The 21,377-nt window shown below is 37.2% G+C and overlaps 1 protein-coding gene across 4 annotated transcripts in view; it reads right to left on the bottom strand.

Moving 5' to 3' along the window:
• The window catches only part of FGF12 (fibroblast growth factor 12), a 605,063-nt gene that overhangs the window by 49,128 nt on the left and 534,558 nt on the right, over positions 1-21,377 (bottom strand). The gene's annotated exons all lie outside the window — the stretch shown is intronic.

Raw genomic sequence — 21,377 nt, 5'->3', positions numbered from 1 at the left:
CCACAGGGTCGCTAAGAGTCGGACACGACTGAGCGACTTCCCTTTCACTTTTTACTTTCGTGCATTGGAGAAGGAAATGGCAACCCACTCCAGTATTCTTGCCTGGAGAATCCCAGGGACAGAGGAGCCTAGTGGGCTGCCCTCTATGGGGTCGCACAGAGTTGGACACGACTGAAGCAACTTAGCAGCAGCAGCAGTATGTATATGTTAATCCCAAACTCCTAATTTATCCCTCCCTCTCTCCTTTGGCAACCAGAAATTTGTTTTCTATGTCAGTGAGTCTATTTCTGTTTTTGTATATAAGTTCATCTGTATCATCTTTTTTTTTTAGCTTTCACATATAAGTAATATCATATGATATTTGTCTTACACTCTCTGGCATATTCCATGTAGTATGATAATTTCTAGGTCCATCAATGTTGCTGCAAATGGTATTATTTAATTCTTTTTGTACTAACATCATCTGTATGCAACACAATAGATCCCAGATAGCCAAAGCAATCTTGAGAAAGAAAAATGGAGCTAGGGGTATCAGGCTGCCTGACTGCAGACTATACTACAAACCTATAGTATTAACACAGCTGATGGTCAATTAATCTATGACAAAAGATACAAGAATATATAATGGAAAAAAGTCTCTTCAATAAGAGATATTGGGAAAACTGGACAGCTACATGTAAAATGTTCAAACTTTACTAACACCACACACAAAAATAAACTCAAAATAGATTAAAGGCCTAAATATAAGACCAGAGGGGCTTCCCTGGTAGCTCAGTTGGTAAAGAATCCTCCTGCAATGCAGGAGACCCCTGCATTCTTGGGTAGGGAAGGGTTTGATTCCAGGGTAGGGAAGATCCACTGGAGAAGGGATATGCTCCCCACTCTAGCATTCTTGGGCTTCCCTGTTGGCTCAGCTGGTAAAGAATCCACCTGCAATGCAGGAAACCTGGGTTCGATCCCTCGGTTGGGAAGATCCCCTGGAGAAGGGAACAGCTACCCACTCCAGTATTCTGGCCTGGAGAATTCCATGAACTATATAGTCCATGGTGTTGCAAAGAGTCCGACACAACTGAGCAACTTTCACTAAGACGAGATACTATAAAACTCCTAGAGGAAAACAAAGGCAGAACACTCTGACATAAATCACAGCAATGTGTATTCGGATTTGTCTCCTACAGTAATGGAAATAAAAACAAAAATAAGCAAATGGGGCCTAATTAAACTTACAAGCTTTTGCACAGGAAAGGAAACCAATAAACAAAATGAAAACACAAACCTACAGAATGGGAGAAAATATTTGCAGATGATATGACAGGCAAGAGATTAATCTGCAAAATATACAAAGAGCTCATACAGTTCAAGAGCAAAAACGAACAAATGAATGAATCAAAAAGTGGGCAGATCTTAAATAGACATTTCTCCAAAGAAGACATGCAGATGGCCAACAAGCAGATAAAAAAAACATTCAAAATCACTAATAGTTAGAGAAATGCAAACAACAATGAAGTTTCACCTCACAGCAATCAGAATGGCCATCATCAAAGTCAACAAGTAATAAATGCTGGAGAGGGTGTGGATAAAAAGTAACCCTCCTACACTATCGGTGGGAATGTAAAGTGATACAGCCACTATGGAGAAAAGGATGGAGGTTTTCAAAAACTAAAAATAGAGCTACAATATAATCCTGCAATCTCACTCTTGGACATATATCCAGAGAAAACCTTAAAACCTTAAGTAGAAAAGATACATGCACCCCAATGTTCACTGCAGCACTATTTATATTAGTCAAGACATGGAAGCACCTTAAATGTCCATCAAAGGATGAATGGATAATGATGTGAGGTATTTATACGATGAATGGAGTATTATTCAGTCATAAAATGCTATTTAGTGTATATTATAAATAACTTTCCTATATATATATATATATATATATATATATATATATGTTTCTGCACCCATTAAGCTCAATAGCAAGAAAGCTATACTTATTTTTTTACATTTATTTTTTCTAATCAAGACATTTTTAGAAACTATCAAATGAATAAAAAATTTTATGTTCAGGTCACTGACTACAAAAACCTTCAGCTCAATTTCTCTTGAATTTTACTTTTTTGAATGCTACTTTATCTGAAAGGGAAATAATTTGGTCTGTTTTATTTTTTTTATTTGCATGCCGCATGGAAAAAAATGGGTTGACAGATTAAAAAACAATTGAAAATCCATTGTCTAATTTGAGTCATGTCTCCTTTTCCATTAAAGCTCAAATTCTTTTTATCTACCTATAACTTTACTCTCAAAGTTTGGGGTTTAATTATTGATGAGCTGTTAATATTTGCCTTTGCTTTCCCCAGAAATGTGCCCAATGCTCAAACAGACTTCTTTTTTCATATATTTTGCAGGTTGGCATTTTAAATATTTTTTATCCTTAATAGAAGTATGGATTATTAGAGATGGGGTTGAAAGGAAACTTGGAATTTTTCTAAACCATTTTATAAAAGGAAAAAGACCCAGCACTGAAAGCCAGCCTCAACACTGATGCTGTTCTAACTGAAGCCAAGTGGCAAAGTGGCACAGCATTTCACCAATTTGGCTTGTATTCAGTCTGAATAGCATCTGACCATTTTCTTTAACAGACTCAGCATGCAAATTTCTAGCATTCATCTTTTGAAAAGCTGTATTTAAAACTACTGTGTGGGAGAGAAGAACAATACATGAAGGAGATATTTTGCTAGACTTGATAAATTTTAGTTTCCGAAGTTTATACACAGTCTATGAGCAAAAACTCATATTGTGCATAATTTTTATTTTTTCTCATAAACAGGAAAATAAAACTACAATAATATGTTTGCCTGTATTCTCATGTTCAACGTATATTTTATATGTAAATCAGTCAGGGTAGGTAGAGAAAAGGAAGGTTAATGTGAGGTTGGTAAAATAGTGTATCTGGTATTTAATGTCTGGGTAGCCACTGAAACAATTACATAATTCATGTACTCTTTCAGCTAACATTTAAATTATGTCCATGTTTTAATCAAATAATGATATATAGATTAACAGACAGCCCTGGTAGTCAGAGTTCACAACATTATGAGGCAGAGAGTTGAGTATTAAAATCCCCTCTTGCATAAGGATCTAAGTCAAGAAGAGCTTCCTGAAAGAGGCTGTATTTGACCCCTGAAGAATGCATGGCTACTTAGTAGACGAAGGGGAATAGAATGGGAAGAAAATATTTTGTACGTACAATATTCAACTTACAATATTATAATATCCCAGGAATCGTACAATTCTACAAATGAAATCTAGAGTCCAGAGAATCACTAGTGAGATAGCCTGCCCTAAAATATAGTCAAATGTCATGAATTCTAAGCATAGAACTTCCATGCTCCACTCAACCTAACACATTAAGGAGAAGACTCTTCTGGCCTTTCCAAAGGTCAGTATGTGATTAGAGACTGAAAGTATACTCCTGCTTTTCTTTCAATTTTAAGTTGTTTTCTAGACATACTACTGCTACTGCTAAGTCGCTTCAGTCGTGTCGACTCTGTGCGGCCCCAGAGACGGCAGCCACCAGGCTCCCCCGTCCCTGGGATTCTCCAGGCAAGAATTCTGGAATGGGTTGCCGTTTCCTTCTTCAATGCATGAAAGTGAAAAGTGAAAGTGAAGTCTAGACATACTACTGCTGCTGCTGCTGCTGCTAAGTCGCTTCAGTCACGTCCGACTCTGAGAGACCCCATAGACGGCAGCCCACCAGGCTCCCCCGTCCCTGGGATTCTCCAGGCAAGAACACTGGAGTGGGTTGCCATTTCCTTCTCCAATGCATGAAAGTGAAAAAAATAAAGTGAAGTCGCTCAATCGTGTCCGACTCCTAGCGACCCCATGGACTGCAGCCCACCAGGTTCCTCCATCCATGGTATTTTCCAGGCAAGAGTTCTGGAGTGGGTTGCCATTCCTTCCCCGCTAGACATACTAATGACCTCCAATTAGAGAATGTTGTGGCTTAGAGGTTAAAGCGTCTGCCTTCAATGTGGGAGACCCGAGTTCGATCCCTGAGTCGGGAAAATCCCCTGGAGAAGGAAATGGTAACCCACTCCAGTGTTCTTGCCTGGAGAATCCCACGGACAGAGAAGCGTAGTAGGCTACAGTCCACAGGGTCGCAGAGAGTCGGACATGACTGAGCGACTTCACTATTCTATTCACTATTCACCACTAGCTAGAGTGATGGTTTGTTGTTGACTTTGTTTTAGTCTCTAAGTCATGTCCCACTCTTGCAATCCTATGGACTGTAGGCTACCAGGCTTCTCTGCCCATGGGATTTGCCAGGCAAGAATAGTGGAGTGGATAGCCATTTCTTTCTCCATGGAATCTTTCCAACCCAGGTCTCCTGTATTGGCAGATGGATTCTTTACCACTGATTCTTTACCAGTGATAGTGAGTTGGTTGGAACAGGCTTTGGTTGGTACACTGAGAAAGAGAAGATTACAGGTCCCATGATTCCTATTTCTATTTTTTTTCATTTTTATTTCAAAAACTGCATTGGACAGTTAAGAAATACACTTTAAAAATAAGCTTTTAGAAAGAATTAATTCTAAGATATGATATTTGGATTAAGACACATTTTCTGAGAGGTAAAATGAAACACAGGAAAACCCTGGGCTTTGGTATCAAACACAAGGTTTCCCTGCTGCCTCTGCTGTTTATTACTTGGGTAAAAGTCAGCTTCTTAACTTTTATTAGGCTCAGCCTTCTCATATGTAAAACTGAATGATTATTCTTACTTTACATTTTTGTTAGACGATAAATAGAACCATATATGGCTTTGGGGAGAATGTGGGTAGCCATTCAATCATGACCCATGAATATGTTTGATTTAATTTCAAATTATTTTCAAATTCATAAAATTTCACATAGAAATATTTTTAACTTCTTATGAAAAGCCTAAAGTTCAGGCTACACTGGGTTTTCATTGCCCACTCTAAGAATTATTGGAGTTAAATTACCTAGATGTGCCTCTTTCTATCTGGGCCTCTTGGCACTTGGGTTTGCTATCATATAATATGCACTATATGATAGATCACATATTATTTGCTATAATAATATGTCCTCAGTAACAAGCAAACAAACAAAATGCTATTTACAACTTGCATCTGCCATGAGGTTTTATGTTTCAAAAATTCCCATATATGTAAAAAACTATTTTAAAGGGCAAGTGATTTGCTCACTGAAAATATTTTTTTAAGCAATAACACTTTAGAAGAAAAATTTAAGCATTTTAACAGAGCTATAACATGTTTTTCACATGACCAAATTTATACTGATGATTAGATTCTTACCAATTTTAATTCTGACTCCCTTTTTGAAATACTCTTCCAAAATTTCATTTGGGTCACTACTGGCTCCCCCAACCCATGAAATACATCCGAATACAAATACGATGATATTAGCGAAAAGGTCTTGTGAATTAAAATGCAGCATGTCTGTGCAAAGGATTATCATTTATGCCTGTTACTCTGAAGAATGATGACCACCTCAAAGAAACATTCATTATTTCTGTCCATTTCTTTGGTCTATCATAAGAATGAGCACAAGAGGAAGCACAGATCTTGTGGAATTTCACATGATCAGTAGATTTTGTGAAATTAGACAAGATTCTTGTAGTGACACCCCAGTCATTTTTTCTGGAGGTCTATCTTCTCTTCATCAGCTTTTCCAGCATTTGTGACTCTTCTGACATAATATGGAGAAGTATACTAGTATTTGCATATGGAAAATAATGAAGCTGTAAACAAATATCAGGGATAAAGAAAAACACATAAGATAGGTGAAAGCTTCTGCAGAAAATAATAAAATTGTTTTGAAAAACCTTCTGCACTCTTCACGCTCTGTGTTTTTTCACACGGACATGAGATAATACTGTATGCCTCTAAGCACACAGAGTAGACAGTAATAGTTGTCTCAGTTCTAGTATAAATTTTAAGGACAAACTCTGGAGGTTACATTTAATCTCATTTAATACAAAATCTTACATGCTAAATGAAGAGCTAGTCTGGTTAGAGCTTGAAGTGTTGATCCTCAAACTTTCACTTAGTGGAGAGAATCATTTGATTACTGGTTTTGTGATTTTCTTACAAACTGACCAAAATGGAACTATTGATTATGGGCTTTTAAGTAGAAAGAGAAATTCTCTTCTTTCTCTCTCTCATTGCCTCTCATACTTATACACACACATAACTTTCCCTGAACAAAATTAAATATATATTAAAAAATAAGGGAAACAAAGTTCCTCTCACTCAAAAGAAAGTTCTTCTTACTCAAAAGACATTTTTAACGTTACTAGCAATGATCTCAGAGAAGGCAATGGCAACCCACTCCAGTACTCTTGCCTGGAAAATCCCATGGATGGAGGAGTCTGGTAGGCTGCAGTCCATGGGGTCTCTAGGAGTCAGACACAACTGAAGTGACTTAGCAGCAGCAACAATGATCTATCCTTTCACATTTATATTGTGCATTTTTCTTTTCATGGAATATCAGAATCACAGCGTTTTAAAATTTAAAGGGGAGACCATTTGATTTTAGAAAGGAATAAGGTCCTGAATGGGAAAATTATTTCCTGGAGTTTCATTTTGAAAATGAAAAGGGCATATCTAATTGTATACTGTGGTACTACGTGAAGATTCAGTAGGTCTTTACAGAATACCTACAGCTATTCTTTGTCCACAAAATATATCCATGAATACATAATATATCATTGTGTAAATACTGCACTGGGACTTCATTGGTGGTCCAGTGGCTAAGACACTAGAGATATGTTCAAGGAAATTAGAGATACCAAGGGAACATTTCATGCAAAGATGGGCACAATAAAGGTCAGAAAAGGTATGGACCAAACAGAAGCAGAAGATATTAAGAAGAGGTGCCAAGAATACACAGAAGGACTATACTAAGTAGGTGTTAATGACTTGGATAACCATGATGGTGTGATCACTCACCTAAAGCCAGAGTGGAGTGTGGAGTGTGAAGTCACATGGGTCTTAGGAAGCATTACTATGAACAAAGCTAGTAGAGGTGATGAAATTCCAGTTGAGCTATTCCAAATTCTAAAAGATGATGCTGTGAAAGTGCTGCACTCAATATGCCAGCAAATTTGGAAAACTCAGCAGTGGCCACAGGACTGGAAAAGGTCAGTTTTCATTTCAAACCCAAAGAAGGGTTAAGCCAAAGAATGTTCAAACTACCACACAACTGCACTCATTTCATACACTAGCAAAGTAATACTTAAAATTCCCCAAGTGAGGCTTCAACAATATGTGAACTGAGAACTTGCAGATATACAAGATGGATTTAGAAAAGGCAGAGGAACAAGAGATCAAATTGCCAACATCCATGGGAATCATAGAAAAAGCAAGCGAATTGTAGAAAAAAAATCTACTTTTATTGACTATGCTAAAGCCTTTGTGTGGATCACAACAAACTGGAAATCTTTTAAAGAGGTGTGAATACCAGACAACCTTACCTACTTCTTACAAAACCTGTATGCAGGTCAAGAAGCAACAGTTAGAACTCAACATGGAACAACAGACTGGTTCAAAATTGGGAAAGGAGTATATAATGGCTACATATTGTCACCCTGCTTATTTAACTTATATACAGAGTACATCATGCAAAATGCCAAGGTGGATGAAGCACAAGCTGGAATCAAGATTGCTGGAAGAAATATCAATAACCTCAGATATGCAGACGACACCTCCCTCATGGCAGAAAGTGAAAAGAAATTAGAGCCTCATAATGCGGGTCAAAGAGGAGAGTGAAAAAACTGGCTTGAAACATGTATAATATCATATATGAAATGAGTCGCCAGTCCAGGTTCGATGTACGATACTGGATGCTTGGGGCTGGTGCACTGGAATGACCCAGAGGGATGGTATGGGGAGGGAGGAGGGAGGAGGGCTCAGGATGGGGAACACATGTATACCTGTGGCAGATTCATTTTGTTATATGGCAAAAACAATACAATATTGTAAAGTTAAAAAAAAAAAAAAACTCAACATTCAAAAAACAAAGATCATGGCATCTGGTCCCATCACTTCATGGCAAGTAGATGGGGAAACAATGGAAATAGTAAGAGTTTATTTTCTTGGGCTCCAAAATCACTGCGGATGGTGACTGCAATGATGGAATTAAAAGCACTTGCTCCTTGGATGAAAAGTTATGACAAACCTAGACAGCGCATCAGAAAGAAGAGACATCACTTTGCTGACAAATGTTTGTATATTCGAAGTTATAGTTTTTCCAGTAGTCACGTACAGATTTGAAAGTTGGACCATAAAGAAGGCTGAGTGCTGAAGAATTGATGCTTTTGAACTCTGGTGTTGGAGAAGACTCTTGAGAGTTCCTTGGACTGCAAGGAGATCAAAGCAGTCATCCTAAAGGAAATCAATCCTGGATATTCATTGGAAAGACTGATGCTGAAGCTGAAGCTCCAATACTTTGGCCACCTGATGCAAAGAGCCTATTCACTGGAACAGACCCTGATGCTGGGAAAGATTGAGGTCAGGAGAAGGGAATGACAGAGGATGAGATGGTTGGGTGGCATCACCGACTCAATGGATATGAGTTTGAGCCAACTCTGGGAGATAGTGAAGTACAAGGAAGCCTGGTGTGCTGCAGTCCACGGGGTCACAAAGAGTCAGACAAGACTGAGCAACTAAACAACAGAGCTGCTGCTGCTGCTAAGTCGCTTTAGTCATGTCCGACTCTGTGCGATCCCATAGACGGCCACCCACCAGGCTCCTCCGTTCCTGGGATTCTCCAGGCAAGAATACTAGAGTGGGTTGCGACTTCCTTCTCCAACGCATGCATGATGCTAAGTCGCTTCAGTCATGTCCGACCCTATGCGACCTGATGGACAACAGCCCACCAGGCTCCTCTGTCCACAGGATTCTCTAGGCAATAATACTGGAGTGGGTTGTCATTTCCTTCTCCAACAACAGAGTTAGTATGGATATTGACTCTCCCACACCCAGCCCCAGGGTCCATCAATATCTTATCTATTCCAAAAAAGGCATATTGAATTCCCATTTTGAAGCAGAAAGAAAACAAATTATTCTCTCACAATATCTGATTGGCCTTAAGATTAACTTTTCATAAAGACTTTATTTCAACTAAAGTAGATAGCATTTCAATGATCAAAGAGAAAAAAAATCAGAGTCAATCAATTTTAAAAGATTATTTCAAAGACAGTACCTAAAAGAAAAAATTTGAGATTTCTTGTTTAAAGGCTTGGATGAACACCATGTTTTGTAATGCCTTTAGGCACAGATTTTGAATGAGCATGTTAAAACAGAACAAGATATAGAACCTGAGGAGTGAGAAATCTTCATAAACAATTGAGGTAAAATGTCACCTTTTTTTTTTTTTTAGCCAGTATTTGGAGTTTATTAGATAAGAATACTCAATGGAACAGTAGAATTTTCACATTGGCCAGAAGAAAAAATAATCCCATCCACACATGAAAGTATTTAGCTTCAAGTTTCCTGAAGAATGTCAAATACAGATGGAATTAATGACAAAAATATTCTAAGCTTCACATTTCTTCCTTTCCTTCAAAAATAATATTCTAAATGTAAACCATCAAAGTAGACTTGACAGCATTTTATAGCATTCTTTACCCCCTTTTCAGTCCATTTAATTTTCTGTGACAACATGACAGTCTCAAGCACTCTTTCTCAAACACAAACTAGGATATAGAATAAATTATAGATTAATTTTTTAGAGGTCATATTTGCAAAGACAAGCGTCTGTTTTCACAATAAAGTTATCACTACTGCTGCTGCTGCTAAGTCACTTCAGTCGTGTCTGACTCTGTGTGACCCCATAGACAGCAGCCCACCAGGCTCCCCCGTCCCTGGGATTTTCCAGGCAAGAACACTGGAGTGGGTTGCCATTTCCTGCTCCAATGCATGAAAGTGAAAAGTGAAAGTGAAGTCGCTCAGTCATGTCCGACTCTTAGCGACCCCATGGACTGCAGCCTACCAGGCTCCTCTATCCATGGGATTTTCCAGGCAAGAGTACTGGAGTGGGGTGCCATTGCCTTCTCCCTGCTTAAGACTAGAGATCAAATTTGGGTTCCTTAGAGTTTCTGGTTTTGTATGATAAAATAAACAATTAGGAGAAATCTAAGGAAAGTTAACTTTCTAAAAATATATCTCCTGTAACTAATCATTAAAAATGACAATAATGAATGCCTACTCATTGCTTGCTGTGAATTGGCCAAGTACAGTCTTCACTTTGAAAGTCCATGTGCAATTTTCTATACATCTTTCCAGAAAGTCATAGTATGAAAGAAAAAAATATTTTTAGTGATATATTTACTTTATAATTCTGTATTCTTCTCATTGGAAAAGTCCCTGATCCTGGGAAAGATTGAGGGCAGAAGGAGAAGAGGGTGTCAGAGGATGAGATGGCTGGATGGTATCACCAATGAGATGGACATGAACTTGGGAAAACTTTGGGAGATGGCAAAGGACAGGGAAGCCTGGCATGCTGCAATCTATTCAGTGGCAAAGAGTCAGACACAACTGGGTGACTGAATAACAACAACAGCAACAATTCTCAGCACCTAGATAAAAAACGCTGGACAGTTACTATGAACTTCAGGATCAGGCAACCAGTTTTAAATATTTGTAACGTGTTTTCCTTTACCGATCTTTAAAAATGTTTAATATGTTGTAATTTTTCATATTAAGGATGCAATGAAATCTGAATTATATGAAATTTAACTTTGGATACAGCATAATTTGGGAGCACTACTTCTTTGTTCAATTTCCTTTCTTTCCAAGTTTTTATAGACTACTTTCAGGTAAGCACCATAGAGATTATAAGGGTTAGTAGCCCTTGAATTAGAAAACAGTGGATGGAAAGCTACAGTTTTCATTACTGTCCAATCAGAACAGCATGAGGATAGGAGATTATTCTCTTTACAGATTCCTTCAGGGTCTTATGAATGCCAACCTACAAAGCTACATTTTTTTTCTTTTTAATTTTAATTCTCATAATATCTACATATTTGCTGTCAACAGATTTCTTCGTTCCAAGGCTTTGTTGCAAAATTTGAAAAGCAAGAAGAACCTAGAGGTAATTCTGAAACATGAAGCAATTTCAAAGACAAAGAGGTGAGCATCTTGCATTACGATAAAAAAGATATGCTAAGCAAATTATTCACACAAATAGAGAATGTTCAACTTTTTTAACACCACAATGCTTTCATGTACCTAATGAGAAGTAAAATGTTCACTGATGGTCACCAGGGAATTAATGGCCTTTAAAACTGACAATATAGTTTTTCCATTACTTTATTTACTTAATATTTATTCTTTAGTCTATAACCTGAGTATTAATGAAGCTGCATATTAGATTGAGGGTGGAAACCACTGAGAAAATGGATAAAAAAACAAAATCAGTAAATAATGTTTACTCAATTTGTAAATGTTCAGGTTATATCTTGTAACTTTGCTTACATCATCTGCAAAATGGGATGAGAAAATGGAGGAGACAAGATCATCTCTAACAGCTATTCTGGGTATAATAGCCTATGAACTCAATAATTGCTAAGGACACTGAAAAGAAAAACTTGAGTTGAAACAAATATCAGTGATATAATAAAAGTTCAAAAAAAATCAGCTCTTTAAATCTGATGTTGCCCAAATCACTCAACTGCCCAAACATATGTAAGCAACTGAAATGTTTTGGAAAAACCCTAACCATTTATAATAAACAGTTAAATATGATTCAGATGCTAGTGCACATTTCCAAAGAGAAATTTCATATTGTTTTACTTAACCCCTCTTCCGACACTTTCAGTAGCACAAGGCACAAATCTTACCTCTTAGGGTCATTTCTTCTTTACCAGGCAACAGTTCATTAACAGACTGTTTCCAACTTACGTAAACTGGAAAATCTTACATACATGCTTTTTAGATAAATTAGAGTCCACTTAAGTTTTAAACTAATGAAGCTTGTCCTAGCACAGTATCAAGGGAAATATGTGCAAGATACGTGAACAAATGGGAAACAGATGAAGTCAATAACAATGCTACCTGAAATTGAGATGCTACTCCACCTCTCTTGGTCTCAATTGCTTGATCTGTAAATTGGGGAAGTAGACTAAAAGGAACAAGATAACCTTTAAGATCTTTTCCAGGTACAGGACCTAAGATTCTAAAATGAAATGCTAAAAAGCCTGGAAAAGAAAACTGAGTAGTGAGTGCAGTCAGCCTTGATCTATTCATACACCTAAACATTTCACCCAAGGCTAGCATTTCATACAAGACATAGACCAGACTAGATCAGATGTCTTCTATATTTGACATGTCTTATTCTTTTTTTTTTTCCCATGGTTTGGGAGAATAGGGGGTTAAGGTAAAAAAAAAAAAAAATCATACTCTCTAAAAATACCCAGTAGCTTTCTGAAGTCAGCAGACAGATGATAGACAGAGGAAGGTCAGATATAGATGCTGCCATTCTTCAGAAGCATGCCACAGAATATAGAAAGCCCACCTAAGCAGTGATTGCTTTTAGAGTCAGTGCATAAAGTTTAGGAAATAAAGGAGAAATATTTGACCATTTGGGGAAAGCTAAGTGCTGTAAGTGGCTATTGAAAGACACCATAAACAAGATTCTTTGTCAATCTAGAAAGGTGAAGAAAACAGATAACCTATCGGTGAGATCTACCTGCTCCCTTTCCCTCCCTGTCTCAAAACAGTGAAAATAAAGCAGTTGTATCTTAGGCCAGGAAAACTCAGGAATAAAAGCATCACAATCCTGGTGGAATGAAGGGTATTTTCTCCGTTGATGACCACATGATTCATATGTCAAAGGCCAACTGTATACATATACTGACTGAAGTGCTACCCAGTCAATTTCCTAGAGATAAAAGGTTTGTTTTGCTGACTCTAAAAAACAGCAGTGGTCAAGAGACCAATCAAGAAAGCAATGGAAATTACTCATGTTTTAAAATATAAAGATATCAAAGTCATAATGAAAACAAGAATATAATCAAGCAGGAATGAAAAACACCACTATGAATTATTTTTTTTTTTTTTTTGCTCTCCAGTTTAATCTGGAAAAAATAGTAGACCCAGGAGACACACATTACTATGTTAGATACTAAGAATGAAATTTCAATATAGAAAGCCAAATATATTTTCAAATTATTTTCGCTGTATGTATATGCTAACTCTTGTAGCATATTCACATACCAGCAATCATCAAAGGCTTACAAATGTACATTACAGCATGAACAAGTGCTTGGTGAGCACTAATATGCTCACTAACTCTCCCACTAATATGCTGTGTGATCCTGAACAAAACAATCCCTCTCTCTTAGCCATTAAAATGGAATAGGGAATGAGGATAACAGAATATATCTAGATTTTTTACAGACCACGAATTTAGTTTAATTTCATTTTCATGCCTTTAAAGAACACTTGCCTTTTTCAAAAATAAAATGTCAGTGTCTGTTATTTCACTTGTACCTCACCATAACTCCAAGGGGTAAGCTCAAAAACTAAGACTGAGAAAGATGATACAGCTCAACTCCAACCACAAATCTTGTTAAAACATAGAGCTAGACATGGAAGCCAGTCTCATAGTCATCCCTCTTTGTATAAAACCAACACTGATCAATAATTAAAGAAATATTAGCATAAAAACTAATTAAAATCATGTTTACACTTTTAATAACTTAAAGTTGTATTTATTTAACTTGATGCCTCATTAGCTTATTGGAGTCATTACTTCCTGTCAGTCAGAGAGAGAGTAAATGAGTGAATATCCTTCACAACAGAATAAGCAGAACTGTAATTAATGACTTTGTTAATAACAGCCTCATGTTCATACATATTGATTTTAAGATATGGAATACACAATTAGAATCTGTAGGGAGCAACATTCTTCTCTTCTATTTACCAAGAATAAATAGTTATTAAAATATATTCTTTTATAAGTTCTATTCCTAATAATCTCTATATATGAACATTCCTTTAAAGTCAATAACTTAATTGTTTTTGAATCATTTATGCTGTCAAAATGTTGCATTCATTTCATTTAGATGATGAAAGTAGATATATCAGTTACTTTCTACACATAAAGAGCTCTGTCACTGAGGTTCCTCTAGAGTTGGTACTTGAGTTTTTAATACATGGTAGTAAAATTAGAGGAATTTTAATTATACAACCTCACAAAACTATTCCCAGTAGGGGTTTTATCATTAACAAACTCACATGAATTTTGAAAGTCTGAAATGTCTACATCATAAAGTAATATAACACAATTCTCTATTTTTTAATTAAAATTTTTTATTGACATACAGTTATTTTACAGTGTTGTGTTAGTTTCAGGTATAAAGCAAAGTGAAACATGATTCTCTTTAAATCCTTACTCAACAAATGATATGAAAATTGGCTTGAACATTCAATTCTCCATTATTATATACTCCAACAAAATAAATTCTAAAAAAACCACATGACATACATAATGCTATAGTACGGTGAACAGTTATCTGTGCAGAGCTGATAAACAAATACAAAGATGCTATTAAAACTTTACAGTGGTTTTATCTTTACCTTCTATATTTTCAGTGTTTCCTCCAGCAGTGAAATGGTGCTCAATGGTGACAACACAATGCTAAAATACTTTCATTGATTCAGACATGTTTATTTTTTTAACTGGTCCATGTATTAGGGAAAAAAGATTTAGTCAGGACAATTTGGATCTTTTTAAAAAATGTTTTTTTGGGGACAGATAAATTAGAAGATTGGGATTAACATATACACACTACTACATCCAAAACAGGAAAGCAACAAGAACCTACTGTATAGAAGAGGGAACTATACTCAATGTCTTGTAATAATCTATTTATGGAAAAGAATCTGAAACAGAATATCACTTTACTATTCATTTGAAACTAATACAATATTGTAAATTAATTTCAATTTTAAAATGCTACATTTTCAAAAGTTTACCTCTGCATATGTATGTGTGTGTGTACATGTACACTAGACTAAAAAAAAGTATCTTTCCAGTCTAGATGATTAGTAGGACTAATTGGGAAATTTTTTTCTAACAAGTTACTTTATATGCATTTGTCCTTATAACCTGTTTTCACCTTGACCGAGATTGATTATCTTTCTAAATAAGATCTTCTCTTGTGAAAAGTAATTAGAATTATGTGAAACTAACTAATGAGGTACAACTTCATTTTCATTTATATACAGCTTTACTGGAAAGGGTCAACAAAATTAAGATTTGGAAGACCAAGTTGAACTGTTCTATAAATACTGAATGTCTATTCGCCTAAGAACATGAGTACATGGTGCATTTAAAACAGCTTAAGCATGTCTGATAAAGGAGTCTGCTTATATTCTTAACTATGGTATCAGTCTTGGGAGTTTCTGAGCCCTCCCTGAATACCGGATTGTACTTTTACTAAGTAAAGGTCAGGACTTCACGTGGCTGAAAAGAATCATGTCAATTGATTGATTTAAGCAATTCATGGAAGGTTAAATAAAGGAAATTTGATGAATTTATTGTTTATAATTGCTTGATCCAAATTATCAACTGCTGATAGATGGGAATTTTCACTTCTCAATTAGTTGAGGAGCCAAACAAAAGCCAAACACTGAGCTGGAAAAAATTCTTGAAAAGGTATCCTTGTAGTCCATGCCAACCCTTGCTTGTCTTTTGGCCTAACACTAGCATATGTGAGCACACAGAAGGAAGAAAATTCCATTTTCCTTATCATATTTCAAGTGAGAATCTCAACATGCAATGTTCTCCAACAGAACTTTCTTTAATGATGGAAAGGCTCAATTTCTACACTGTCCAACACTGAGTCCACAAGCCACTTGTGATTACTAAGTACTTGAAACATGGTTATTATTACTGAGCAACTAAATTTTCCGTTTTAATATGATTTAATTAATATTTAAATTTAAATGGCCATATATATTTAGTATTTATTGGGCATCTCAGATTTAAAGTATTAAAAATTAATCACATTTTCCTGGAACCAGAATTATGAAGAGAAATGCCCCAACCAGGTAAACACAGTACCTTTTAATAAGCTGTAGACAGACTGTAGCCATTTGCCCAAGTAGCAAAGTATCAGGAAGACATCGTTTTTCAGATTTGCACTGGGACTGCCCATCACTCCTCAGAAGTGCATACAACTTTGCTTCACTAGCCCCTGCATTTTCTTGGTTAGAGATGACTACTATTTTCTTCTGCTCTCCTAAGCTTGGCCTGCTCCTAGTTCCTAAAGCAGATGCAGCCTAAGAGTGGATTGTTGATGTTCAGTCACTCAGTCATGTCCGACTCCTTTGCAGTCCCATGGACTGTAGCTTGCCGGGCTCCTCCATCCATGAAATTTCACAAGCAAGAATACTGGAGTAGGTTGCCATTTCCTTCTCCAGGGGATCTTCCTGACCCACGGATCGAACTTGTTATCTCCTACACTGGCAGGCTCTTTACCATTGAGTCACCACAGAAGCCCTTGAGAGTGGATAGTGGCAGGAGTATACTGCATTATCTTTCTGAAGGACTTATTATGACAGTCATAAGAAAAATAGCTAATTTAAGGGAATTTAGAAAATAAAAGTGTAACAAGTTTTTGAGTATATTTTTGTGTGGTCCCAAAATTATAGTTAAATCCAAGATTAACATATGCAGCACTAAGTACCCCACATTCTAAATAAGCATTCCAGAATTAGAGTCACATACCCTATCTTACAGCACATACTAAGAGATAGAAGAATGACCACCAACCACCATCGTACCCTTTCCTTCCATATCAATAGGAAAGGGTTTTCTTGGAGTTAGGCCTTTTGAGAAATGCAGGATTCATGAAGACAATCAATTCCCTCCCCTCCTTGTGGGTTAGGAAAAGGAGAATACATCCCCTTTCTCTTTCATCAAACTTGAGTTCCTGCCAAGGAAAGACTGGCATGCTATTCTCTGACTGGATGCTTGCTAAATTGAGCAAATAAGTATCTCTGTCTTGACAGTGTAGCTGAAGTAGGAAGTGTTCTTAGAGGAATATGACTTGAGTCATCTGAAGTTTGAAGGCTATGAGAAAATAGAAAATGTGCTCACTTCTGATGTGGAGACTTTGAAATCAGAGCGTCTGCTAGAAAAGATCGTGGAGCAGACCTTGCAGTAGTGTGTAAAGGGGTAAAAAAAAAAAAAAATGGTGATACGCCCACTCCATCCATTTCCACATCTCTTGGTAGATGAAGAAAAAGACTCCTGGATTCTCCTTGTCTCTACATGCTGAAGACCCACTTGGCTATTGGTGAAAAATGGGATGCACTACCCACTCAAGTTGTTATGACTGTGTACCACTGGTGGGGTCTTCAACTGACATGGTTGCCCCTCTGAAAGGATTCCAGGAAACTGAACTCTACCCTAGGAAAACCATGCACACGGCTCATATGGAGAACACTGCCTCAACTGAAGCCCTAGAAGCAAACAGAACTAGAGCAATGCCACAGATATCACTCCATTATCTTCATGCGTCTGGTCATAAAGAGATCTCTGTTTTCTCTATCCTCTTTTCCTTCCCTGAAAAGCCAAAGGGTTTAGGACCAGAATAACAGGAGAAGTTGCCACAGAGAACCCTCTTTTTCTTCACTCCACAAAGCTAAGGACCTTAGTGTTAGTTTCCTAAAGAAGAATAGTAGCAGGCTGAAGTAAGACATGAGATTAGAGTTTTATGCTCAAGTGGATCAAGAGGTGAGAGAATCAGAATATATCCAGCTTGTCATTAAGAAGCAGGAAAGGGAGATTTGATAAAGCTAAAAGTAAAGCCAGGAAGAACAAAGCAAAACAAAACATAAGTATCTTTCATGTTTATATCCATCAGCTTGAGATCACTCTTAGGAGATCCACAAGAAATATGGATGCACTTCTCTGTTTATGTCTTTTGGTCCATTTTTAATAACACCCTATACATTAAATGTTTCCAAATCATATCACAAATCTTTATCACATATCAGTAACCTTTTACTGTATACTTTACAAAAAAGTTTTTTCAACAAGGTAGGATAGGTGACGAAGAGCTGGTCCATAAATTTTCTTTCTTCATTTTGAAAACCTGCCTCACTGCTGCTAAAATAAACACTTGGAGGGGGGATGAAGTAACAGATTAATGTTTACCTGAATGGGTGAGTGCTTGTGTGCTAAGCTGCTTCAGTTGTGTCCAACAATTGGCGACCCTATGGACTGTAGCCCGCCAGGCTCCTCTGTACATGAGATTCTCCAGGTAAGAATACTTGAGTGGGTTGCCATGCCCGTCTCCAAGGGATCTTCTTGACTCAGGGATCAAACCCCCATCTCTTACGTCTCCTGCATTGACATGTGGGTTCTTTACCTAGCACTAGTGCCACCTGGGAAGCCCTTAACTGAGAGGGTAGGGCTTCCCTGGTGGCTCAGATGGTAAAAAAAATCTGCCTTCAATGCAGGAGACCCAGGTTTGATCCCTGGGTCAGGAAGATCCTCTGGAGAAGGAAATGGCAACCCACTCCAGTGTTCTTGCCTAGAGAATCCCATGAATGGAGGAACCTAACGGGTTACAGTTCATGAGGTCACAAAGAGCTGGACACAACTGAGAGAATAATACACACACTCAGTCACTTATAACTCTAAAGCACCACCCTGGCTCTAAACACTCCTGGGAGGTCCCTTTGGAAACTGCCTCTGGTGTTTCCTTCAAATTAACCTCAGTGGTGGAAAATTCTATCCTCTGAGTGCAGATATAGGTTTTGGAGACAACCTACACCCAATTTTGTACATTTCACATGTTTTAGATATCAATCACAGTGCTAAACTCTGAAGATGGAGAATGTTATATTAAGAAAAAATACCTAGCCTCCAGCAACAGACATAGGTTTAAATCCAGGCTATAAACATTATTGGCAGTATGGGCAGAAAAAGCTCCTTAGTTCTGTGAACATTCATTTATTCATCAGTGAAATGGAAATTATACCTTTTAATTATATTGAGAGGATTTAACGATATGTTATTTGAAAAGTATACAGTATCTGGGATTGAGTGTACATTCAAATGTGACCCATACCCAGCAAAGAAAGATTTATTACGTCACAGCTTCTAAACTTAAAGTCTAGTTATGGAGACAGAGATATAACAATAATTACAATAAAAGGTAATGAATGCTCTCAGATATGAGTCAGACTGTTAGGAAAATAAAGAGACAGGTGACTGTCTTTCTTTGTGGAGTTGGAATGGAGATATTTGAGCTGAGTCTTGCAAAAGGAGAAATTCTTTAGGTAGAAAAGGTATCAGACACAGAGCAATCCAGGCGTGGCCAAAAGCATACATTCAGAAGGATAAAATGTTCGATGTATTTGGACAGTGGGGGAAGTGAAGTGTTCCTGGAGCATATGCCATGTGGAGGGAATGGCAAGAAAAGCAGTTGAGGCCAAAATGTCAAGGACCATCAATGCTCTGCTAACGGGCTTGGCATTTATTCAGCAGGCAACAGGGATCCAGCAGAGGTTTTCAAAAGAGCAGTGAAATGAGTGGATTTGTTTTTTAGGAATTATTTCTCTGGCATCATAGTAGCTGATGAATTGGGAGTGGAGAGAAACTGGTGTTAAGACTTACAGCAACAGTCTCCTAACTGGGCTCCCTGCCACCATTTTAGACATATTGAAGTTGAGGTGCCTGCAGGATACCCGGTGCAAACTACATCCACAAAGCTAAACACAGGAAAATCCCACTTACAGCCAGATAAGTTACAGAGTAATTACTGCAAAACATCCCTGCTTCACAAAAGGGTTTACTTCACAAGCTCAGAGTTCCTTTAAATAGAAAAAAATTTGAGTGCATTTAGGCATTCCGTTACAGTTCATTAGCTACTCATAAAGATGGAGAAAGTCAAGAAAATCTTAAAGATATATTTTCCAGAGTTCTTACTAAAAATCATCATGGAATGAAAACAAAATTTTTGAAGTTATCATGTATCAGTGGGAAAAGGAATCTGATTTATTAAAACGTTCAGATGTATTAAAATTTATAGAACAAATATCATGTATGAAACGAGTCGCCAGTCCAGGTTCGATGCACGATACTGGATGCTTGGGGCTGGTGCACTGGGACGACCCAGAGGGATGGTATGCGTAGGGAGGAGGGAGGAGGGTTCAGGATGGGGAACACATGTATACCTGTGGCGGATTCATTTCGATATTTGGCAAAACTAATACAATATATTAAAGTTTAAAAATAAAATAAAATTAAAAAAAACAGAAATAGACAAATCAAAAAATAAATAAATAAAAAAATAAAATTTATAGAACAGCTATTCTTCCTAAGATGAGGTCAATGTGCATGGTGTTATTCCATAGAAAGTACCCCACAAACCTTCAACACAACAGGTGAAAATTTGGAGAGAAATCTCTTCAGTGAATACCTTCAGAACATTCTTTGAGCCATCTTAACTTAGCTATTTGTCTATGAGTGTCTCACTGTGGACATATAATTATACGGTATGTCTTCTGTAGTACCTTACCCTGAACTAACTCAGAGAATCACTTGTTGCTAAAGAAAAATTCTATGGCAAACTTAAAGTTGTCTCTCAACACCAATTCTTATTTTTCTCTCTGGTAACAAAATATGTATTTTTAAATAGATATACTATAGAAACCGGGCATGGAAGAATGGACTGGTTCCAAATTGGGAAAGGAGTACCTCAAGGCTGTATATTGTCACCCTGTTTATTTAACTTATATGCAGAGAACATCATGCGAATGGCCAGCCTTGATGAAGCACAGGCTGGAATCGATATTGCTGGGAGAAATGTCAGTAACCTCAGATTTGCAGATAATACCATCCTAATGACAAAAAGAGAGAAGAAGCTAAAGATCCTCTTGATCAAAGTGAAAGAGGAGAGTGAAAAAGCTGGCTTAAAACTCAACATTAAAAAAAACTAAGATCATGACATCTGGTCCCATCACATCATGGCAAACAGGTGGGGAAACAATGGAAACAGTGACAGAATTTATTCTGGGGGCTCCAGAAACACTGCAGATGGTGACTGCAGCCATGAAATTAAAAGACACTTGCTCCTTGGAAGAAAAGCTATGATAAAACTAGATAGCATATTAAAAAGCTGAGACACTACTTTGCTGACAAAGATGCACAGTCAAGGCTATGGTTTTTCCAGTGGTCAGGTATGGATGTGAGAGTTGGACCATAAGGAAAGCTGAGCACCAAAGAATTGATGCTTTTGAACTGGGGTGTTGGAGAAGATTTGTGAGAGTCCCTTGGACTGCAAGGAGATCCAACCAGTCCATCCTAAAGGAGAT

This window comes from Bubalus bubalis, chromosome 1, assembly GCF_019923935.1.
Source record: "Bubalus bubalis isolate 160015118507 breed Murrah chromosome 1, NDDB_SH_1, whole genome shotgun sequence".
Lineage (NCBI taxonomy): Eukaryota > Metazoa > Chordata > Mammalia > Artiodactyla > Bovidae > Bubalus > Bubalus bubalis.
Note: the sequence above shows the minus strand (reverse complement) of the source record. Positions and strands in the feature narration are given on the sequence as shown.